The 25065-nt window shown below is 47.8% G+C and overlaps 1 protein-coding gene across 5 annotated transcripts in view; it reads left to right on the top strand.

The window, feature by feature from the left end:
• Positions 1-9378: 9378 nt before the first annotated feature.
• The window catches only part of Snph (syntaphilin), a 45689-nt gene continuing 30002 nt past the window's right edge, over positions 9379-25065 (top strand). For 2 of the 5 annotated variants that reach the window (XM_078051554.1, XM_078051553.1), the window contains exons 1-2: positions 9379-9579; positions 9820-9925. The gene's annotated coding sequence lies outside the window, so the exon portion shown is untranslated. The remainder of the gene's footprint in view (positions 9580-9819; positions 9926-25065) is intronic. The other 3 variants (XM_078051555.1, XM_078051556.1, XM_078051557.1) reach the window with 3 other exon arrangements.

The raw sequence follows: 25065 nt of genomic DNA, 5'->3' as shown, positions 1-25065 counted from the left end.
TTGGATTATTTACATAAATTTTGTGGGATTAATGAATAATTAATACTTTCTTATTTCTACACAGACAGTAATTTATTTAATTCTAATGCATAACATCCTTGATATGACCTAATGCCATATCTTTAATATGATAACTTAACTGAAGAATTATAAAATTCATCTTTGTTTTAAACTTCCTAAGTGATTTTTAGTCTACTTGTTAGTCATTTAACTTGTTATTTATTATTTAATTATTATTATAACTACCACTAATGTTTCAGCATAACTAAATCTGCTTTCTTTAAATTTTTTTAGTTGTTAATGAAACTTTATTTTATTCATTCATTTATATATGGTGCTGAGAATCAAGCCCAGTGCCTCATATATATGAGGCAAGCATTGTACCACTGAGCCACAACACCAGGTCCTAAATCTGCTTTTTATGTTAAAAAAAAATCAACAGACACTTGTTCAACTGCAGGCATGTTGTCTGCAGCTAAAATTTGAGTAAAGATCACTAAAATAATTGTTCTTTAACTTGGTGCTTACATTTTTTACATTAAAACAAATTTTTTCTTAGTTAAAGTTTGAGTTAGGAGATTTTGTTTTATGCCCTGTGAACTCCATAGTCACTGTAAGATGAAGCCTATAGTGCTACAAACAACTAAATCCTAAATAGCCTCAGAATGAATAAGTCATACGGTACAAATATGAGGTACAAATGTCGAATTTGCTTTTATAATTTTTCTTTTATTTTTAAAATTAACATAGATTGATTTTATTTTTGGTGCACAGCTATGTAGATTTTTATAGATAGACAGACAGATGGATCACAATCAGGAGAAAACAGTAGCATCACCTTAGAAGACTCCCTTGAATTCTCTCTTTGTATTTACACCCTTCCCACATTTTAATGTCTGGCAACCACTCTTCTGCATGACTACACTTTTGTTTTTTAGATCCCGTCATATAAATCATATGGCATGTAACTTTTTGAGACTGATTTCTTTCATTCCACATCACATCTTTGAGATTCACCCAAGTTGGTACATGCATCCGTAGTTTGTCCCTTTTTATTGCTAACTATCATTCTGTTTTCTGGATATGCCAGTTTATTTATGTGTTTACCCATTAAAGGATATTTAACTTGTTCCCAGTTTTTATATTTATAAATAGAGCTTCATATATCTGTATACAATTTTTGTGTGAATATAAGTTTTGATTTCTCTGAGACTGGGACTGCAGTGTCAGGTGGTACATTTAACACTATAATACACTTCTTTTCCAGAGTGGAGGTACAATTTTGCATTCTCACTAGTAATGTATGAAAGTTCTAATTTACTTGTTAGTTTGAGATAATTGTAGATTCGCATGCGATTTTAAGAAATAATACAGAGAGACTGTATACCAGTTTCTCTCATTGGTAACATCTTTAGTATAATATCACAACCAGGAATTTGACATTGCTATAATCCACCAACCTTATTCAGCTTTTACCAATTTTCCATGTACTCATTTCTGTGTGTATTTAGTTCCATGCAATGTTTTCAGTGGGTAGCTTTGTATGAACACCATTATAATACAGAAGCAGAATAATTCTATCTCGAGGATCATTTATGCTGCCTTTTATTAGCTAGTTACTTCCCTCCTTACTCTTCTCCTTAGCCACTGGCTACCACTAAGCTGTACTTCATTGCTATAATTTTGTTAGTAATACAGTTGACTTTCCTGGGTTAACTTTATATCCAGGGACTTTGTTAAGCTTACAAATTAGTTTCAGGTGGTTTTGTTTGTTTTCGTGAAGTCTCTGATATTTTCTACACAATCATTTTATCTACATAAAGAAACAGTTATATTTCTTCCTTTGCATCCTGTTTGCCTTTTCTTTTTTTTTTTTTTTTTTTTTACCCTGTACCACTGGCTAGAACACTTAATATGATGTTGGATAGGAATAGTGAGACTACTTCACATTGTTCCCAATCTTAGAAGATAAGTATTAATTATTTCACGGCTGAATATGATGTGACCTATATTTGGGTGTATAGTTTTTGTTTGTGTGTTTTTAGTGGGGAGTAATTTGTATCAATCAGATTGAGGATTGTATTAGTCTGCTTTCTATTGCTGTAACAATGATGCTGGGTACTTAAAAAAAAAAAAAAAGAGGCATATTTAGCTCACAGCTTTAGAGGAGGGTAGAAGTCCAAGATGAGGCAGTCATATCTGTTTGGCCTCTGGCGAGGGCCTCATTAACTACATCACAGCATGGAGAATGGCATTATGGCTGGTGTATATGCCCGAAGGAGAGCTCATGTGGTCATCAGGAAGCAAGAGCAACCCAGGGTCCATACTTGCTCTTTTTAGAACAATTTGCTAGTTGCCTAAACTAGCCATGATCTGTGCTCACAGTAACTTAACCACTGTCTACCTTTTAGAAGTTCTGTCACCTCAGTACTGCCATGCTGAGGACTGACCTTCCAGCCCATGAACTTTTGGGAGGTATCTGAATCATAGCAAAGACATTCCTTTCTATTCCTAGGTTGCGGAGAGATTTTTATTATGAATGGATACTGAATTCTGTCCAATGCTTTCCCTTATTAGTTAGTTGGATTGTGAGGGTTTTCTCTTTTCTGGCTGTTAATATTGTAGTATACACTGATGGACTTCTAAATTTTTAACCCATCTTGTATTTCCTAAATAAACTCCACTGGTCATGGTGTACTCTTCATTTTATGTATACTGTATTTGATTTGCTAATAAACTCTTAACAGCTTTATTTAGATATAACTCACATACCATAAAATCAACCCTTTTCAAGTATTCAATTCTGTGGTTTTTAGTAATCACAATGTTATGCAACTATAACCATTATCTAATTTTAAAACACTTTCATCACCCCAGTTAGAAACCTCATACTCATTAGTAATAACTACCAGTTCCCTTCTTCACCCTCCACAGGTCTTGACAACCACTAATCCACTTTCTGTCTCTAAGAATTTGGCTATTTTATACATTTACATAAATGGAATCATACAATATTAACTTTCATGCTTTGTACCTGGCTTCTTTCATTTTCAAGGTTTATCCATGTTGTAGGACATGCCTTTTTTTGGGCAGGGGGCAGGTTACCAGGGATTGAACTCAGGGGCACTCAACCACTGAGCCACATCCCTAGCCCTTTTTTGTATTTTACTTAGAGACAGGGTCTCACTAAGTTGCTTAGCGCCTTGCTTTTGCTGAGGCTGGCTTTGAACTTGCAATCCTCCTGTCTCAGCCTCCTGAGCCGCCAGGATCACAGGCATGTGCTACCTCTTGGCCATACCTTTTCTTTATTTCTTTTAGTGCCTAAATAATATTCCATTGGATGGGTATGCCACATTTTATTTGTCCAGTCATCAGTTGATGGACATGTGGGTTGTTTTCATTTTTGACTATTATGAATTATGCTGCTATCAACATTAGTGTATAAATTTTTGTGAATGTGTATTTTGATTTTTCTTGATTATGTAGATAGTAGTATAATTGCTGTGATATAAGTTTATATTTAAAATTTTAAGAAACTATCAAATTGTTTTGCAAAGAGCAACACCATTTTACATACCTACCAGCAATGTATGAGAATTTCAGTTTCTCTATATCCTCATCAAAACTTGTTATTATTCCTCATTTTTTTTTAATGGCCATAGCAGTGAGTGTGAAGTGGTATCTTACAATTTTGACTTGCATTTCTTTAATGATGCTGAACGTCTTTTTCATGTGGATTTGATAATATATTATTGAAGGGTTTTGTTCAAAGACATAATCTTTTTTTTTTTTTTTGTAATCTTTCTCTGGTTTGGGTAGCATAAAATGCTTGGAAAGTGTTTCCTCCTATTCTCATGCTCTGGAAAAGACTGGAGATTTGTGTTATTTCTTCTTCAATGTTTGGTAGAATTCACACCATAAAACCACCTGGATCTGGAGATTCATATTTTGGAAGGGTTCAAACTATAAATTGATTTTTTAAATAGTTGTAAAACTATCAGTCGTCTATTTCATTTTGGGAGTGTTTGGTAATTTGTGGTTTCAAAGAATCATTCTGTTTCATCTACATTGGTGAGTCTGTGTATGCAGAATTGTTTCAAGTATTCCCTTATTATTCTTTTACTTTCTATGAGATCCATAGTAATAATCGCCCTTTCATTCCAGAGGTGTTAATTTATGTCTTCTTTCTCTCTCTCCCTACCTCTCTCTCTGTTTTTCCAGTTGCTCTAGAGGCTTGAAATTCATTGGTCTTTTCAAAGAATGTTGTTTTGGATTTTTTGTTTGTTTGTTTTGTTTTTGTTTTTGGTGCCGGGATTGAACTAGGGGCACTTAAACACTCAGCCCACATCCCAAGCCCTTTTTATATTTTATTTAGAGACAGGGCCTTGATAAGTTACTGAGGCTGGCTTTGAACTCATGATCCTCCTGCCTCAGCCTCTCAAGCCCCTGGGATTACAGGTGTACACCACAACACCCAGCCTACTTGGGGTGGGGATATAGCTCAGTTGGTAGAGTGCTTGCTTCACATGCACAAAGCCTTGGCTTCAATTTCCAGCACCACAGGTAACAACAACAACAACAACGAAAACAACAAAACACTTCTGTTTTGGATTCATCTTCTCTTTTGTTTTTTTATTTTCAATTTCATTGATTTTGGTCCTGTATTTATTATTTTTCCCCTTTGGCTTGTTCTGAGTTTCTTTTGCTCTTATCTTTCTAGTTTTATTAAGGTGGAAGTATAGATAATTTATTTGTGCTCTTCTTTTTTGGAGGGTGGGGGTACAAGGGGTTGAACTCAGGGACACTCGACCTCTGAGCCACATCCCCAGTCCTATTTAGTAGTTTACTTAGAGACAGGGTGTCACTGATTTGCTTAGCGCCTCACTAAGTTGCTGGTTTGGAACTCATGATCCTCCTGCCTCAGCCTCCCAAGCTGCTGGAATTATAGACGTGCACCTCTGCACCCAGCTCTCTTCCTTCATTTCTAACGTAAAAACACAAGGCTACTCATTTCCTTCCAAGCACTGCTTTAACTGTATCACATATTTTGATATATTGTATTTCTGCTTTTGTTCAGTGAAAAATATTTTCTAATTTCCCATGAGACTTCCTGTTTGACCTATGAATTATTTAGAAGTATGTTGCTGAATTTCTAAGAGAGATTTTCCTGCAATTTTTTCAATAATGAATTTTGTCTAATTCTTTTATGTTCAGAGAAATACTTTAAATGATTTTGATTCTTTTAAACTTTGTTAAAGTTTGTTTTATGTACCAGTTTATTATCTATCTTTGTGAATGTCCCATGAGTACTTAAAAAGAATATATTCTTAATTTTTAGGTGAGCATCAATAAACATCAATTGGACCTCGCTGTTAATAGTGCTGTTCAATTCTTATCTTGCTTTTTTCTATTAGTTCTACCAATGACGGAGGACAGGAGTATTTGTGTCTTTAGCCTATGATTGTGGGTCTGCTTATTCCTCCTCTCAAGTTTTGCTTCATATGTTTGTTATGAGGCCTTCCAACAGGCACAGACACATTTACAATTATTGTTGTAAATGGATTATTGAAATGTACAATTGTTATATCTTCTTGAGTAAGTGAACTTTTTACTTATTGTGTAATGATATCCCTGGTAGTTTTTCCCCTGAAGTCTGTTTTTCTTATATTAATAGTAACTATAGTATACTAATAGTATCTATACTCTCTAATAGCGATATCTACTTTCCTTTGATTAGGTTTACATGGCATATATATATATATATATATATATATATATATATATTTCCAGATTTACTTTTGGTCTACTTATGTGATTGTGTTTAAAATGAATTTCTTGTATCCTGCAACTAATAGTCATTTTTATCTATTTTGATAACTTTGTCTTCATTGATGTGTTTAGATCACTTCATTTAATGAGCTTATTAACATGTTTGGATTTATGTCTGCCATTTTATTTTTTGTTTACCATTTGTTCTCTTTATTTTTCATGCCTGTTTTCCCTTTTCTTGCTTTCTTTTGAAATATTTGAACTTTTTTTAGAATTCCATTTTAATTTATCTGTTACATTTTTAAAAATATAAATAAAATTTCTAAGAACTGCTCAAGGGATCTCAAAATGCATCCCTAACATCTCATACTCTACCTAGAATTGGTATTTTACCACTTTATGTGGAATGCAGAAACCTTTCACTTTCTTTATACAGTATATGTCTTATTATTATATCTAAATACAAAAACCCATTAAACAATGATACAATTGTTGCTTTCAACAATCTCAACTGTCAAACATATTTTAAAGAATTTAAGGGGAGTGTATATTAGTGTATTTAATAGTATATTAAATTCAATCAGATATTTACCATTTTTAATGTCTTTGCTTCCTTTTTGGTATTCCATGTTTTGTTTTTGACATAACGTCTCAGTTTTTCTTTATCTGAGAAAGTCTTTATTTCACTTTGGCTCCTGAAGGATATCTTTGCCCGGTATGGAATTCTGGTTGACATCCCCTTTCTTTTGGCAATACATACAATTGTTCTATTTTCTCCGGCCCTCTGTAGGTTTCTAATGAGAAATCTACAACTACTCAAAGCATTACTCTCATATAATTAATGCATCATTTTTCTCTGATTGCTTTCTCAAGATTATGTTCTTGGATTTTAATGTTTAGTAGTACGTGAAACTATGACATTGTTCTCATTTGGTTCATCTTCTTTGGGGTTCCTTATAAAGTTGGAAACTGGAGCCTTATTTGCTCAGCTCTGCTTTGCTGCCTGCTTCCCACAGTAATTGTCTGCATCTGGGACCAGAAAAAGATGCAAACTAGCAGGGGCTCACCCTGCCTCAGGACCACAGCTACTCTGATTGGAGAAGTTTCTTCTCCCTCAGAGTTTTAGGTACCCTGTGTGTTCCTGCTGCCAAAGGATTACCTGGGTAAGAGAAACTGAAGAAAAGATTTTAAAAGAAAAATGTATTTCCCCCACTCTGAGAATCAGAAGTCTCCTGTCTCGTCCTCAAGTCAGAACCAGGGGGATCATTTGTGAGCTTTCTCTCTGTGGATTCCCAATTTTGGTGTATCTTGAGACCAGCCTGGGAGAGATCAGAGGAAACAAAAATGGTAAATTCACCACTAGCTCAGTAGCTCATCAAATTCTGCCTTTCCCCAATGTGCCTGCTAGTATTTTTTTTTCTTTAGAATCCTCAAGTAGCTGCCTCTTTTATTTTGTTCCGGTTTTATTGCTGTGTTCAGTGGGAGGAGTGCGCTTACCCAGACCTGAAATGAAAATTGCTTGTGAAACTAAAAGAAATGTAACTATTTCCCAATAAATACAAAACCAAACAAAATTCCTGACTTTTTTGGAATAATTTTATCTTGTTTTATACTTAAAATCCTCACTCATTGCAATTAATATTATAACTAAACACTGATTCTCTTCTCAATCACCTGATTTCCGATGCTCAGGAGAATTCTTTACTAGCTGACACCATTCCAGATGGAAATAATGGGGGTAAAGAGAAGCTCTCTTGTTTTGGAGATGTTCCTAGTGGAGATTTCTGGGAAATGTAGTCTAACTACCAAGCAAAATAAAACATGGGGGAAAGACAAAAAAATATGTATATATTTGTATAATGAGCTCAGAAATTTTCTCCTGCTAACCATATAGTGACTACATAGCTTCTTTTGGTTTTGTTTCAAGTGTAAAGAAGTCATATATGATTTAGGTGGATGTTCCGACAGATAAAAAATCCCTCTGTTAACTGGTTAATACAGCATTATGCTTTGTAGACAGCAGGCCTCAATATTTCACATGGCTTTTTCAACTACAATTTCTATTCCTGCTACAATTTCTCTGCCATATTTTCCCACAATGACTAGTATAATAATGACCACCTGATAGGAAGATTCAGTGTAATTGAATAGAAGGGAAAATATAGCTACTGTCAAAAATGTATATGCATTTATTGCAAGACAAGAAAAGACACATACACACACAAACAAACAAACAAAAACTGCACTTATTATAGAGTGCTATAGAAAAATATTCGGCTTTGAAAAGTAACAGAAAATTTTAAAATAATGATTTCTTCATGTACATTATAAATATTAGCTATTTCTCACCAGGCCAATAATGCAGAGTCATGAAGTAAGTCCTTGCACTTAGTTTATACATTTTTCTCTTGGAAAAGTCAGCTTGGGGAGAAGACAGGGTACCAAGTTTAGCCTTAGCAACAGTAGACAGATACTTAAAGACTTAAAGAGACTTCAGACATAAAGATCCCCAGCATGATATCTGAGCATTCTTATAGACAACTAGGGCCTGGAATAATGTGTGCTTTCTGGACTGTTCATTCAGTCAGTTCTTATTGAGCACTTACTATGTGTTAGGTGCTGTTCTAGGCAATGGGGATAGTGTATATTCTAGTGAAACAACTAGTAAGACAGCTAGCTGGTGATCAAGTACAGGGCAAAAGAGTGGGGGAGGAGAGGGTTTGTATTTTATATGGGTGATCAAGGGAGGCCCACCAAAGGACAGTGACATTTGAGCAGAGACCTGGAGGAAGTGAAGAAGCAAACCACTCCAGGCAAAGAATGGCAAATATAAAAGCCTGGAGGCCTAGCAAGGGAGACAAGACAGTTCATGCCATGAGATAAAGTCGGACGGGTAGGACAGGGCAGATGGCAGAGGTGACAGAGAAAAGTGCCTGTGAGCAGAGGATGGCTGATCAGATAGGGCTTGTTCAGAAAGAGGGAGTCCCTCCCCACCCACCCGTGGAGCAGATAAGGAATCAGGCCCAGAGAGTGAGTTCCTAAAGTTGCATGGCTCAAGTGGACCGGCTAGACATGGAAAGTGGAAATGCAGTTTCCTGGACTTTTTTTTTTTCTTAATCTTTTTGTTGGGGAAAACTGAAGAGAAAGACCCCAAATGAACATTTTAGGTTGCGAATGCTTTCCTTTTTTAATCAACAATTCACTGTTTTAGTCTTTCAAAGGAAAACATGTCTGTCCTAAGAAATCAGTTTCTGCTTATTATTTTCTTCGTAGTCCAAGGGTTGTCCACATTAAATACTCAGACTGGGTCTGGGGAGGGAAAAACATTCCTAAAGGCGTTCAGCTCAAATTACTACACTGCGCGCGAGGGAGCGAGATGGGTGTCCTCATCCCAGGTTACAGATGAGAAAGCTGAGGCCCCAGTGGCGAAGGGACTTGCCCAGGGTCAACACGCTTTCCGCCCCGCCCCGCAGCCTGCCCCGCAGCCCGCCCCGGACAGACTGGCGCGTGGGTGGGAGGGAGCCCCCCCTCCCCCCGCCCCGCCCCCCCCGCGCGCCGCGTCCCTCGGGGCCCCGGGGAACCGGAGATCAACTATCTCTTTAAGAAGGAAAGTGAAGACGGGCCGCTTACGCAGCTGCCGGCGAGCCGCCGACTGGCTGGTCCCCTGCATCCACCTCACCCTCCTCCCCTCCCTCCTCCCTCCCGGCAGCCCCAGCCCGGCCAGCACCCGGCCAGCCGCCTCCAGCTGGGGCTCGGGAGAGCGAGTCGGCGGCCCGGGCTGGGCAGCCACAGCCATGGAAGCCTCGGCAGGTGATGACCAGGACCCTGGGGACCCCCGGGCCCACCGCCCAGCTGCGCCCGCCGCACCCACGAGCGCCAAGTGCCAGGGGGTGGGGGCGGCGCGGAGCCGCGCACTGGGCCCGCGGCAGGCAGCCCGCGCCCCCAGCCCTCTGCCCGGGGCGGCCCAGCGGTCGGCGGGGGGCTCGGCTGCCCCGGCGTCCCCCGCCCGCGCTCAGCCGCCCCGTGTGTCTCTCTCCCCCGCCGCCGCAGGTCGCTGATCAGGGCCAGGCGGCTGCAGCGGCGACTGCAGAGGCGCTGCGCCAAGCCCGGCCGGAGCGGTGCGGGCGGCGGGACTGCGGAGGGCGAGTGGACTCAGGTAAGGAGGCCGCGGCCGGAGGGAGGGACCGCGCTCCGGCGCCCGGGCCGGGGGGCCGCTGGCGACCGCTCGCTGCGACAGAATCCCTCCGAGGACACCGCGAGAGGGATTAAGCGTGACTCATTCCTGCCCTCCCTTCAGTCCCCTGCATCTTCCTAAGCGCCCCCACCCCAGCCTGAGATTGACTGATGACAGGATGCCGAGCGCAGCAGGGGGTGCCCAAGGTGGGCGACACCCGAGCGCTGCCAGGGAGCGCCCCCTCCCCGTCCTGTTTGTCTTCCTGTGGTATTTGGCAAACAGGCGGGGTTTCTTTTCTTTTTTTCCTTCTTGGAGAAGGAGCAAGGGTACTGGGGGTGGGAGCAGGACGGAACCCCACACCTACTCCAAGGTCAAGTGCCAATGACTGCTTCTTCCCCACCTTTCCCTCCGGGAGCCTCCGAGCTCCGCAGTGTCTGTCCAGGACTCCTAGAGTGGGCTGCAGTCTCCCTTGAGCTTGCACCGGGTGCCCGCACTCTCCTCCACTCCCCAGCAAGGAGGGGGCTGTGGGCGACACCTACCAGCCTGGGGAGCCCCAGATTCCCTGCCTCAGCCCTGCAGACTCAAGGAGAGGCCTGGTCACATGCTGCCTGTTCCCTGAGCCTTCTCTGCCCATCTGGTGGTGTGGGCTGGGCTGGGCTGGAGGAGCTTCCTAGGAAAGATGATCTGCGTGGAGTGGGGTGAGGAAAAGTGCTAGAGATCGCGGTTCTAGGCCCTGAACTTGCTAGTTGGCGACAAGTAGCCATCTTAAAATGCTCCGGGCGTGGGTGTCTGTCTGCTGTGTTCCAGGCAGGAGTTGGATTCAATGGTCTGTTCCGTTTAGGGTACCCCTCAAGCTGCTCTTGTCAGGGGGACCTCCCTACCAAAGCCATTCGATTTCAGGTCTGTGGATTCACTGGGATTCCCTGGGTTAGTGCCTTTCAGCTCTGGACTTCTCCAGTGAAACGCTGACCTTGTGGGCCTCCTGGCACTGGAAGTGTCAGACAGGTCTACAGTGACATGCCTGTGCTGTTATGCCTCACCTCAAGTTTCAGCTTCCTCATCTGTCACCTGGGAAGAGGGGTACCTGCTGGAAGCTGCTGGGATGGTGCCCATGCCTGGCACATAGTGGGTGCTCAGGGGAGATGGACCCGGAGAGAGGAGAGGAGGGCTGCCTTGAATCTGCTGCCCCTCCCCCTCCTGGGCCAGTCTTTCCCACATCCCTGAGGATGGTGTCCCTGCCAGGAGATAATGAATATTGGAACGTGTTGGGCCACCCGGTTGAGGGCCTTGGCAGCAACCAGGAGGTGCAGACATTTCCACTGCCAGGGCTGTGACATCACTCTAGCAAATGATGGTCCCGAGGAAACATGTGTAGGCCTGCCCTGGGCTTGGAGCCCCCTCACATCCTCGGGCAGAGGTTCCCAGGGAGCAGAAGCATCTGATCTTGCATGTTGGTAAGGGGACGGGCACCGAGACTTTCGGATTTCACAGGAACCCCCCCTCCCAGGAGTCTCTCCCTGAGACCAGGGAGTCAGGTCTGGGGCACCCATATTTTCTCTTCTTTATCTTCCCTCCATGGCGTTGTCTCCAGCCTCCATTTGGCCTTTTCCAGTTGATTGCACAGATGCCTTCTGCCTTGGACACCATGGTAAAGAGGTTCCCCACTGGGGCGGGCAGGGCATGCTGCCACTGCACCATTTCGACTAAAGGGAACCATGGTGTCCCCGCTCTGCCCTAAATCCCTGTTCTACTGTGAGCTCCTGCTGACAGAGGCTTTTCCTCTCTGTGTTTCAGGCTCTGTGCTGTTGAGCACAAAGTAGATGCTCAATAAGTGCTGGATTGAATATATTTGAAGAAATGTTTCCTACAGCAGCAGGGTTGACTAGATCCTGCACTGGGTAGGGGCGCTGTAGGGAGGAGGGCTTTCAAGTATAGGACACAGTCATCGTTATTATTATAACTAATACTCTCGGCTTTGCCATTGTCATTGGCTAACAGATACTTGACATGTCCTTCTAGGGCTCCTGACTAGGGCCAAAGGGGGCGCATGTGCTGGGAGGGTGGTGATGTTGCCAAGGAGGGGTCCGGATGGCTTTGGCCAGTGTGAGTCGTGACTGTGGAGGGAAGGGGCTGGGGAGAGTGAGCCCAGCCATCCCTGTGTGGAGGGAGGGAGCAGAGCAGGATTCAAGACTGGCAGCAGGAGGTCAGGAGATCAGGCCCCGGGTCCCACTCATCCACCCCCTCGTCACGTGCACGGCCTTAGCTCAGCCAGGCCGCCCTCAAGGTCTCTGCGTCCCCATCGCTATACTGAGGGGACGGGGCTGGACGGCTGAGGCTCCTTTAGGACTGACATTATTTCAAGTGGGTAACTATTCATTCCTCCTGATGTTACGTGTAGAGTATACCAGACCCACACCCACCTCACGTACGCCTCAGAACAACCTAGGCCTATTGGAAAGATGAGGAAACCGAGGTTTAGACCAAGTGACGTGCCCATGCGACACAGCTGGAGATGGTGGCCTTGTTAACCTGCCACGAGGCCTGACTCGCTTTCCTTTATGAACCCCGCTGTGGCTAAGTGAGGGTGCCCTTGCACACTGGCACAGGGGTCGGGACAGGAGGGTGGGAAGGCTTGGTGATGCGAGGTCGCGGGCTTGCTGCCGAGGGCCGGCCGGTCTGGTTGAAGGGTGTGTGAGTCACGGTTGGGGAGTTCGGCACGAGCTCTGCTTTCTGACGGGGCGGGGTGCCCCTTGACCAGGGAAGGTGCCTGGGTCCGAATGACAGTCAGGACTGACACACTTTTGAGTGCGCCCTGTTTGCTGGCTCTGTCTTCCGCAGGCCGAGGATCTGCTCCTCAGACCCTCCCAACACACAAGCGCTTTATAAGAATCCTAGAGGCCAGAGAGCCAGGGTAAAGGGGCTCAGGGCTCCCCGGGGCTGACCGCTGATGTGTCACAGAACTTGGAAGCCGCTGGCCTGGGCCTCAAAGGCCTGCTTTTAGTCTGAGGCCTCCCATTGTCCCAGTAACCGTGTAAGCCAGGCTCCTCCGGGAGTCAGCATTGCCACCCCTCCAACGAACTGGGTGCCTCTCCCGGCCCTAAGAGGCCCAAGTGTGCCTTCACCCCACCCTGGGGGCTGGGCTGGACTCCTGCGCTGCTGGGTGCTGGTTAGTATCTGCTGTTGTCTGTTAGTGGGGTCCTGGGCGAAAAGCACAGGGTACAGGAAAGAATCAGAGGTGATCCCTGGTTTCCAGAAGTTCTCGTGGAACAGGGAGAGCTGGATACCCAGCAGTCAGTATGAAAAATGCCCAGGAGCTGTGAGGCGTGCTGACGCGGGGTCTCAGGGGAGCAGAGAAGCCTGGGTGCTCTTTCCCACCTACCCCCTGGGCCTGGTCGGTGTTGGTGAGGTGGCACATTGAGGTTGGGAATAAAAACAATGATAATAAAGGTTCAACTAGCTCAGGACATCTCCAAAACATTCTAGAGAACTGTTAGAGCGTTCTCTCTCTCTCTCTCTCTCTCTCTCTCTCTCTCTCTCTCTCTCTCTCTCTCCCTTTTTTTACTTTTTTGGTACCAGGGATTGAACTCAGGGCCTCTGAGCCACGTCCCCAGCCCTGTTTGTATTTTCTTTAGAGACAGGGTCTCACTGGGTCGCTCGTACCTCGCTCTTGCTGAGGGTGGCTTGGAACTTGTCATCTTCCTGCCTCAGTGGCCTCAGTGGCTGGGATTACAGGTGTGCATTACTGCGCCAAGCTGACCTTTAGTTCTTGTCCCCAGCAACTCAGAAGGTGGCCAGAGCGTCTGAGGGCCATCCAAGCTCACTCTGTGGCACAGTTCCAGTTGGGCCATTCATTTGGCCCCGGGTGGACCAGAACCTTCCCTGTCCTTGGAGGATTCTAGAAGCTGGACTCTTCAATTCCTCTTGGAAGGCCCGCTTACTGCCTTGCTTGGGGGATCCTTGGCCCTGTCCACCCTCGTCCGTCCTTCCCGGAGGAACTCAGAGTGAAAGCAGTCCCCGCGATTGCTCAGCAGGACTGGGCTGTCCCTCTGGGCAGTGGGGCTGCAGTTCTGAGCCAACTGCAGACGCTCTTTCTGCATCTGGGCCACCGGGGCCTGCAGGGCCACATCTCCACCTGATGGGCAGCCGGTGCTGACAGGCTGGGTGCAGGTGACACACTGAGTGAGGCCCTTGAAGAGAGGGAAGCCTGTGTGCCCCCCCCCCCCCGGTGCTCTGCCTCCCCAGTGGGCAGGTACTTGTCGAGTGTTTGTCTCATGCCCAGCACTGTCCTCTGTCACTGAGGCGCCAAGCCGGCCAGAACGCAGTGTCGGGGAGGAAGTGGCATGGTGCGGAGATCCAGCCCTGAGGAGCCAGGAGCTGTGGGCCCTCGCGCTGGCTCTGCCATCCACTCAGTGGTGACCTGAGACCAGGCCTTGTGCTCGTCCACACCTCTGGGAAGCGGAGCTGGTGACCCTTCCAACTCTGGCCATCTACAGCGCTTCTTCCTGTTCTATAACCACTTTAGGGGTGCAAGGGTGGCCGGGGTGCAGGTAGCCGTGACTTGGGGAAGAATAAGATAAATGGAGCAAGAGGCCAGAGGAGGGCTCTGGGGCTGGGGGACGGGGCTGGGGAGGGTCTCTGAGACAGGAGACACCTGGAGGCGATTGCTGTGTGTTTTGTTTCATGCACTGAACCAGGAGGAGCAGGAGTCTGCTGTCACATGGGGACAGGAGGGGACAGGAGGGCTGGATGGTGAGCAGTGGCTCCTGGACTTGGATCTCACAGAGGGCCTTGGGAACCCATCCTCGGTTGGCCAGCTCTTTATTATGCTGGGGAAGGACATTTCTAATGACACTGAGAGTTCACTTTATTGTCACATAGAAGCATTTAAACACCCCTCTCCCTGAGACAGAAAGGCGATGCTGTCAGGAAAAAGGCACCACTTCCAATCGGATGCCTTTTCCTTTTCCTTTTCTAGAAACTCACTGTGGGCCGTGGATGTAGCTCATTGGTCGAGCACTTGCCTCGCCTGTTCCGTCCCAGACACTGCAGATAAACAAACAGCCCCTACTGGGCACGGTGGCTCTGGGGTGGCACACACCTGTCATCCCAATACTCAGGAGGCTGGGGCTGGAGGATGGCAAGTTGGAGGCCAGGCTCAGCAACTTCACGAGATTGATCATAGAGCGCCTCTGGGTTCAGTTCGAGGACCACCAGCCAGCTCGTGCATTGTCCTGACTTTGCTCATCTCGCCACCGACAAGTGTCCTTGTGTGGCTCTGGAGTCAGGTGCTTGGGTTTGGATTCCTTTTGGCCTCAGAGGCTCTGCTTGTCACTTGTGGAATGGGGAGATGATGCTGTCAATCTCCTAGGGCCATTGGGAGGTCTGTGTGCTAAAATAAGGTACATAAGCCCCCAGGGACCTCGACTACAGTCTCCTAAAAAGGCAACATGGGGGCTGGCCACAGGGGGGTTGTAAAAATGGGGATTCTTGTACTGCCGTTCTTGTCCATGAGCACGTGGGCCCGTGTTCTCAGATCTGATCCACAGCACAGAAATCCAGATATTTGTCTGTGACATCTTCTAATTTTAAAAATGTGGCCGACTGGACAATGTTTTCAAATGCACACTTTAAAATGTGCCTGTGGGCTGGGGGGCGTGGCTCGGTGCAGCGGTGCTTGCCTGGCCTGCACCAGGCCCTGGGCTCAGTCCCCAGCACCACAAAAATAAATCAGCAAATAAAGAATCAGGTGCGTCTGTGACGGGCCATGAGGCAGCGGCCTTGATGTGGGTTTCAGATGTGGGGCATGCCCTGCCCAGCAAATTGCCAGCAGGTCCACAGAGGAGGGACACTAGGCCGAAAGGCGACCCCGGCCAGGGCAGCCTGACCTGCGAGCTCAGAGCTCAGCCTCTCTTTGACAGCCGTCAACCGTTGGCTTCTGGGCCCCCGACTTCAAAGGCCCTGGTTGTGTCCCTCTGTTTTGGGTGGCTCTGGCAGGACTGAAGCTCTGGGGACTGAGGCCTCCAGACACGTCCCTGTCCCCTCTTGAGCCTGGGCCCCACCAGGCCTCCCACCAGAGGTCCCTGACCGTTGGTGGACAGCCTCAGAAGAGGATGGCCTGGAACCCTGGCCCTTCCCCCGCCCTCCTGCCCGGGGAAGCCGCCTGGGCATGCTGCCTCCGCTGGGCGGGCGCTGGGGGCCGGCCTGCAAGCTGTCGCCTATTGCATGGCCCTGCACAGGCGAAGCTGAGGTCGGGCGGCATTCTTAGAGAGGGACCTCAGAGGAGCTCCTGATTAGCAAGAGGGACCCCGCAGACACGGCTCCAGGGCCTTTGGGGATTCAGATCAAGGCCACCGAAGACGGCCTGCGTTCCTGTGGTCCAGGGAAGGCAAAGAAGTATGCGTGTCCCTTAATCCCCCTGGTGGGTTCTGAGGGTCTCCAGCACCTACAGTGGCCCCTGACCGGGAGCTCTCAGCCTGGTTGAGGGAAGAGGCGCGGCTGGCGCATCAGCCTGACGGAAGTGGGGTCTCCATTGACACTGACTTCCGAGTGCCAGGTGCTGGCCACCAGAGTGCCTGCCCTAGAGGGCAGATGTGGCAATTGTGACAGCACCCTGCACGGTGCCAGCCACTGGGTGTGGAGCAGTGTTATTATTGGCCTGAAAAACTGGGAAGACCCTGAAGAAGGACCCTAGCTCTGAGCCCCGGCGCCACAAAACTGACCTTGTTTTAGGCCCACTTAGCCTGTGTTATCCACATTGATGAGGGCGCTGAGGCTCAGAGAGGGAAGTGATCTGTTCAAGGTTGCACAGCGCCTGGCAACAGAGCCCACACTGAGACCGTGGTCTGTCTGCAACCTCAGAGTGTTCCTTCTCCTGAGCCACGCAGCCTCCCAATAAGTGCATCAGGAAGGAAACAAAGTTTCCAGTTGTTGAATACTCCCGCGAGGGCGGCACTAGGGAGGCAGGGCTTTTCCAGAGGAGGAGACTGGACTCCTAGGAGAGCAAGCTGGAGGCTCGAGCTGTGGACCAGGGAGAGGTGGGGACAGGACTCCAGCCCCGTGTGCTGGACGTGGCCTCCCTGCTGCGATGACAGGGTAGGAAAGGGGACTCTCTGCAGGTCACGGGAGAACTTGGGGTCCCCAGGCCTTGAAGACGCCAGACCAGTGCTGGCAAGATGCCAGCAAAGGAGGCACATTCCGGCCCATTCCAAGGAGAATGTTCTCGAACAAAAGCCATCTAGCACCAAGACAGCTGCTCTCTTGGCCACTCACATCGGCCCAGATGACCAGAAGCGACTCTTGCAGCGGGCTGCCATTGTGACAGCCGTGGTCATCAGCCGTGGTCATCAGCTGTGCCATCCAGAGGGTCTGGGATCTTCGCACAGGGCTCGTCACAGCACTGATACCTGCAGCAGGTGACACTGCTGTTCCCAAGAGAAAGAACAGCTGTAGGTCAGGACTATCTGGGAAGGTTTTCTGGAAGAGGAGGAGGAGGCCCACTTAGCATGTGTTATCCACATTTTACAGATGAGGACCCTGAAGCTTAGAGAGGGGAAGTAATTGATTCAGGGTTGCACAGCGGCTGGCAGCAGAGCTCTACACTGAGGTGGGGTTAGAACAGGGTCTGAAGAGCAGGTGGCGCAGGCTGGGGGAGGGGGGAGGAGGGAGGCGTGGGCCCGGGAGCCCGCTGCTCTGCTGGCCATGGGTGGGCAAAGGCAGTCCCCTGCTCCTCTGGTTGTTGAAACAGTAACGTGGAGGCACAGTGATCCTGGGCCCCCCAGAGCCCCTCAGGAGGTGGGCCCAACGTTGCCCCTTCAGTGAGACCTGTGTGGAGGTCACCTCCCTCACATTTGGGTCACAGAGCCAAGGGGGAGGAGCCCCTGCTCCATCCTCTGAAGGAACCGGCCTCCTGGGAGCAGCTCAGGGTGAGCAGGGCCTCAGGGTCAGGCCTGGCCGGTTTCCAGTCCTGTCACTCGTTCGCGGGGACTTGGGACACGTCGTGTTACGCCCTTGGCCATTTCCTCATCCACCAGAGAGGGATCGATTGTTCCTGCCTGAAAGGAGAGGGGACCCTGTTGGCAGCGGCCGTGGGAAAGGGTCTGTGTGCAGGATGGGACGTCCCCTCGGTTGCTCCCCTGCCCCCAGCCCCAGCTCTCGTGCAAGTTAAGTGACACCACACTGTGCACGGCACAGGGACATGTGACCTTCTGGCAGTTTCCTGGCAGCCAGGGGAGAGAGCAGGCTGTGGAGAGGAAGCAGAGCCACTGTCCCGTGCGAGGTCCCCAGCTCCTTCCCAGGGGCCGAGCTGCCAGGTCTCGGGCCCCAGAGCCCAGGTTCTCCTGTCCCCTCTGTCCTTGGCTCTCTCGGCCTGTTCCTGGAGGAGGCCGGTGCTGGCTGGGCCTCCCTCCCGCTCTCTGCGGGGCCCTTGCGGGCCAGGCTGCTCACCCCGGGTGGACGGGCGAGCTCGGGGCTGAGGACGTCTCCACGCTTGATGGCTTCAGCCAAGTAAGTCCCTAAATGACCCTGGGCGCGCTGCCCAAGCAGCAGTCGCGGCGTCCGGGCGTCTCACTGTCTTCCCTGCGTTGTCCCCTCTCTCTGGGCTTCTTTTTCCTGTGGCTCCTGCTCCCTCTGCGCCTTCAGCTCCGTTGGGGGGCCCAGCTCACACACCACCTTCAGGGGTCCTCTTCCGACCCCCACAGCACCTCCAGGGAGCCCAGGCCCTTAGTCCCCGAGAGAGCAGGCCTGGGTTCCGGGGGGCCATGTGTGTTGTGAGGAACCTAGAGACCCGCTGTCCAGGTAAAGGACACCAGGATCCCGCCCTCGGCAGAGAGCGGGATCCTGCTTCCTGACTGGGCCTCGCTGAAGGCACAGAGCAGAGGTGGATGCACTCTAACCGCCCTCTCCGCCTCTACTGTGGATTTGCTCTGTGACCACGGACAAGTAACTTACACTCTCTGTTCGTTACCTCAGTAGTAAAATGAGCATCCCAGTGAATTCCAGCCTCATAGGAGCAAAGTTGGCATGAGAAAACAGATCAGAAATTCCCTCTGTAGGTGCCAGCTACACCTGTAATTCCAGCTACCCAGGGGGCTGAGGCAGGAGGATCTCAAGTTCAAGGCCAACCTGGGCAACTTAGTGAGACCCTGTCCCAAAAGAGCTGCAGACATAGTTCAGAGGTAAAAACCCCAGGTTTAAATCCCTAGTACCACACACATTAAAAAACAAAAAAACAAACAAAAATATATGCAAAGTCCCTTGCACAAAGTTTAGTATTTAGTAGGTGCTTAATAAATGACAGCACCCTTCCTTCTAGAGTTAGGAAGAACCTCCTGTTTTCCCAAGATCCTGCACCCCTTTGGTTGGTAATGAGCTCCTTCTTCACTGGAAGGGTTCAAGCAGGCCTGGGTTCCTGCGGATCAGGAAGGTTCTGGAACTTGAGTCCCTCTGACCTTGACCTTTGACATCTTCAGATTCTTCCTGCCCCAAATTTCCATGATTCTGAAGATCTCAGTAGTTGACCATTAGAAGTCAGCTGGGCATTTTTTCATGTACTTGTTGATTGATTGTATGTCTTCCTCTGAGAAGTGTCTGTTCAGGTCTTTGGCCCATTTGTAGATTGGGTTATTTGTTATCTTATTGTTTAATTTTTTGAGTTCTTTGTATACTCTGGATATTAGGGCTCTATCTGAAGTGTGAGGAGTAAAGATTTGTTCCCAAGATGTAGGCTCCCTATTTACCTCTCTTATTGTTTCTCTTGCTGAGAAAAAACTTTTTAGTTTAAGTAAGTCCCATTTGTTGATTCTAGTTATTAACTCTTGTGCTATGGGTGTCCTATTAAGGAATTTGGAGCCCGACCCCACAATATGTGGATCGGAGCCAACTTTTTCTTCTATCAGACGCCATGTCTCTGATTTGATATCAAGCTCCTTGATCCATTTTGAGTTAACTTTTGTGCATGGCGAGAGAACGGGATTCAGTTTCATTTTTTTGCATATGGATTTCCAGTTTTCCCAACACCATTTGTTGAAGATGCTATCCTTCCTCCATTGCATGCTTTTAGCCCCTTTATCGAATATAAGATAGTTGTAGTTTTGTGGATTGGTTACTGTGTCCTCTATTCTGTACCATTGGTCCACCCTCCTGTTTTGGTACCAGTACCATGCTGTTTTTGTTACTATTGCTCTGTAGTATAGTTTGAAATCTGGTATCGCTATACCACCTGATTCACACTTCCTGCTTAGAATTGCTTTTGCTATTCTGGGTCTTTTATTTTTCCATATGAATTTCATGATTGCTTTATCTATTTCTACAAGAAATGCCATTGGGATTTTGATTGGCATTGCGTTGAACCTGTAGAGAACTTTGGGTAATATCACCATTTTGATGATGTTCTGCCTGTCCATGAACAGGGTATATTTTTCCATCTTCTAAGATCTTCTTCTATTTCCCTCTTTAGGGTTCTGTAGTTTTCATTGTATAAGTCTTTCACCTCTTTTTTTTTTTTTAAACTTTTTTTTTTTAAAGAGAGAGTGAGAGAGGAGAGAGAGAGAGAGAGAGAGAGAATTTTTTAATATTTATTTTTAGTTCTCAGCGGACACAACATCTTTGTTGGTATGTGGTGCTAAGGATCGAACCCGGGCCGCACGCATGCCAGGCGAGCGCGCTACCGCTTGAGCCACATCTCCAGCCCTCTTTCACCTCTTTTGTTAGGTTGATTCTCAAGTATTTTTTTTTTTGAGGATATTGTGAATGGGGTGGTTTTCCTCATTTCCAGTTCAGAAGATTTGTCGCTGATATACAGGAATGCCTTAGATTTATGCATGTTGATTTTATATCCTGCCACTTTGCTGAATTCATTTATTAGCTCTAGTAGTTTCTTTGTAGACCTTTTTGGGTCTGCTAGGTATAGGATCATATCATCCGCAAATAGTGATAATTTAAGTTCCTGTTTTCCTATCATGAAAAATGAAAAATGAAAAAATGCTCACCATCTCTAGAAGTCAGAGAAATTCAAATCAAAACCACCCTAAGATACCATCTCACTCCAGTAAGATTGGCAGCCATTATGAAGTCAGACAACAACAAGTGCTGGTGAGGATGTGGGGAAAAGGGTACACTTGTACATTGCTGGTGGGACTGCAAATTGGTGCGGCCAATTTGGAAAGCAGTATGGAGATTCCTGGGAAAGCTGGGAATGGAACCACCATTTGACCGAGCTATTGCCCTTCTCGGACTATTCCCTGAAGTCCTTAAAAGAGCGTACTATAGGGATACTGCTACATCGATGTTCATAGCAGCACAATTCACAATAGCTAGACTGTGGAACCCACTTAGATGCCCTTCAATAGATGAATGGATTAAAAAAGTGGCATTTATACACAATGGAGTATTACTCAGCACTAAAAAATGACAAAATCATGGAATTTGCAGGGAAATGGATGGCATTAGAGCAGATTATGCTTAGTGAAACTAGCCAATCCCTAAAAAACAAATGCCAAATGTCTTCTTTGATATAAGGAGAGCAAATAAGAACAGAGCAGGGAGGAAGAGCATGAGAAAAAGATTAACATTAAACAGGGACGAGAGGTGGGAGGAAAAGGGAGAGAGAAGGGAAATTGCATGAAAATGGAAGGAGACCTCATTGTTATACAAAATTACATACAAGAGAAAGTGAGGGGAAAGGGAAAAAAATCAAGGGAGAGAAATGAATTACAGTAGATGGGGTAGAGAGAAGAGGGGAGGGGAGGGGAGGGGGGATAGTAGAGGATAGGAGAGGTAGCAGAATACAACAGTCACTAATATGGCAATATGTAAAAATGGGGATGTGTAACCGATGTGATTCTGCAATCTATTTGGGGTAAAATTGGGAGTTCATAACCCACTTGAATCTAATGTATGAAATATGATATGTCAAGAGCTTTGGAATGTTGTGAACAACCAATAAAAAAAAAAGACCCCCCCCCCAAAAAAAAGAAGTCAGCTGGGCTGGGCTTGGAGGTCTGCTTAGCACAGATAAAGACAGTCCCGCTGGACGTGTGAGCTCATTGCAAGACTTGGAGGAGGCCAGTGCCGGTGCCTCCCAAGAAGTGGCAAGGGCACAGAGAAACTCAGGCCCTGGAGAGGGGCTCGGATGGCCGCAGTGGGGGGAGTCGGCCTGAGCAGGTGTTGGTGGATCTGGGGAAGGCTACACCGTGGCTGCTGGAACGCATGCCCTAGGGAAGAGATGGGGTGGATGTGCCCCTGCATCCCCCTGCCCTGCACAAGCCAGTCACAGAGGAAACACTCCGGAAAAATGCTGAGTATGTGACAAATAGCCTAAGCCGGGCGCAGCAAGGTTTGTCTGTGGTCCCAGCTACCCTGCTCAGGAGGCTGAAACGGGAGGATCACAAGCCAAACTTTGAGGCTGGCCTCAGGAGCTTAGCAAGACCCTGTCTCAAAAAACTAAAAGGGCTAGGGGTGTAGCTCAGTGGTTAAGTGCCCCAGGGTTCAATCCCCAGTCCCCCAAACGAACCAGAGCAGAGCGCGAGTGGCCTGGGGTCAGGTGGAATCCTCGGTGCCCCAGAGGCCAGGTGGCAGTCTCATACTTGGTGTGAGTGTGTGGGGGGCTGTGGGGGGGCTGGGTGTGCATGCACCTGACCTCCCAGGACGGCTCTGCCTTCCCCATCCATCTTCTTCTCCTTTCTGTGGGCCGTTCACACGGGCCTGGCTGTCCCAGTAGGTGACCTTGCTGGAGTTGTGACAGACAGCTGTGCTCATCAGCCCTGCCATCCAGAGAGTCTGGGGTCCCTGCACAGGGCTGGTCACAGCACTGATGCCAGCAGCAGGTGACACTGCTGTTCCCAGGAGAAAGAGCAGCTATAGGCCCCTCTCCTCTTCCAGCGTCACTGAGCAGAGTGGACAACAGGAAGCTGCCGGTGTTTAAAGTCACCTTTGGGTAAGTTTTGACATAAGTGTAGACCCAGAGCCGACCACCACAGTGAGAGGACGGTCCACCCTCATCAGACTTTGTAATCCCCCCTCAGCCTCCTCCCACCTCATTCCCAGACAACAACTGAAGACGCCTTTGTTTTGGTTTGTTTTCGGTGCTGGGATTGAACCCAGGGCCTTGCACCTGCCAGGTGAGCACTCTCCACTGAGCCACACCCAGCCCAGCTGGCCTCTAGTTCCTATAAAGGAACCAGGCAGGGTGCACTGCTCTTGATTGGGTTTCTTTCACTCAGTATATCTCCATTTTGAGGTACTAGAGATGGAACCTGGGGACACTTGGCCCTGAGCTACATCCCCAGCCCTTTTAATTTTTTATTTTGAGACAGGGTCTCACTAAGTTGCTGAGGCTGGCCTCAAACTTGCAATCCTCCCACCTCAGCCTCCCACTCTTCACTGGGATTACAGGCGTGTACCACCACACCTGGCTTCAGCATTATTGAGAGTCCTGTTGTGTGTATCTTCCTTTTTCTTACTGAATGGTATGCATCCATTGTGTGGATAAACCATAAAACATGATTTGTTTGTCCATTCAGTTGATGGACAATTGTTATTTTCCAAGGTTTTTTTTTTTGTAATACAAATAAAACTACTATAACTATTTGTGTATAATCTTTCAATGAACATGTGTTTTTCAGTTCTCTTGGGTAAATAGCTAGGAGTAAAATGACTATAATTTGGTGAATACATATTTAACTTTCTGAGAAATGCCCACGTGTTTCCAAAGTTCTGTGCATTGTACATTCCCAGAGCTGCAGCGTGTGAGGATTCCAGCCCCTGCACAACTTCGCCAGCATTTGGAATGGCCAGGCTTTAATTTTAGCCATTCCAACAGCCTGGGTTTCCATTTACATTTTCCTAATGACTAATGACGTTGATCATCATTTTATATGCTTGTTTGCCATCCATGGATCTTCTTTACCGATTTGCTCATTTAAAAAAAAAAATAGAGCCAGGTGTGGTGGTGCAGGCCTGTAATCCATGCGGCTTGGGAGGCTGAGGCAGGAGGATCGTGAGTTCAAAGCCAGCCTCAGCAACAGCGAGGTGCTAAGCAACTCAGTGAGACCCTGTCTCCAAGTAAAATACAAAATAGGGCTGGGGATGTGGCTCAGTGGTCCAGTGGCCCTGAGTTCAATCCCCAGTACCAAAAAAAAAAAAAAAAAAAAAGAAAGAAAAAGAAAAAAAGAATTACTGGACTTCTGAGTTGTATGAATTCTTAACACTATGAATACAAATTCTTGGTCAAACAATATGTTTTGCAAATATTTTCTCTCGGTCTGTGGCTTTCCCTAGAGGGGTTGTGAGAGTCTCATACTCATGGTACATGTGGGGTTGAAAAAAAAGAAAACTTAAGAGAGAATCTAAAAGACTGGCCAGGCACCACGGTGGTACACAGAGTGCACACCTATAACCTCAGCATCTGGGGAGGCTGAGGCAGGAGGATCACAAGCTCAAGATCAGGTTGGGCCCTTAGCAGGCCCTGTCTCCAAATAAAAAATAAAAAAAGGGCTGGGGGTGTATGTGGCTCAGTGGTGGAGCACCCCTGGGTTTCATCCGCAGTACTGCAGAAAGTGAATTAAAGAGAGGGGGAAAAGAGAGAGAATCTAAGGGAGACTGGCTTCCGAGAGACCCTTGCTTCGGAATTCAGTTCTTCCTCCTGCCAGGCGGGTCAGGAAGGCCTGCGCCTGCAGGTACTCACAGGGCTCTGCAGCCTCCGTCTGCCGACAGTCCCAGGAAAGTTTAATGCCAGAGCCCACAGGGCTCGCTGATCTGAGAGGAAGAGGGCTGTGGCCGGCCCTTGACGCCTCGTTCCTGTGACCCGGGGTGAGTGCTGGGAGAAGGCCACCACAGCGCCTGGCTGTGGGCGGGAGGCTCCGCAGGGCTCTGCAGCCGACCATGGCACCGCGAGGGTGAGGCCTGGGGGTCTGCCCCATTGTGATCTAAAGGCCTCTGGGGTGCGGAGGAGGAGGCTGCGTGCTCTTTGATGGCGGGTGGGGGATGCCTGACTCCGCTGTGCTCCGCCCCGGGCTCTGACCCACAGGAGCAGGGGACCATCAGCGCCTCTTAGGGAGCCCGTCCACAGCGCTCCAGCAGCTCGTGTGCGCGTGTGGGGGTGTGCATGCGCGTGTGGGGTGTGCATG

This window comes from Ictidomys tridecemlineatus, chromosome 5 (assembly GCF_052094955.1).
Source record: "Ictidomys tridecemlineatus isolate mIctTri1 chromosome 5, mIctTri1.hap1, whole genome shotgun sequence".
Classification (NCBI taxonomy): domain Eukaryota; kingdom Metazoa; phylum Chordata; class Mammalia; order Rodentia; family Sciuridae; genus Ictidomys; species Ictidomys tridecemlineatus.
The sequence above is the reverse complement of the archived record's forward strand: the minus strand, read 5'-3'. Positions and strand labels throughout refer to the sequence as shown.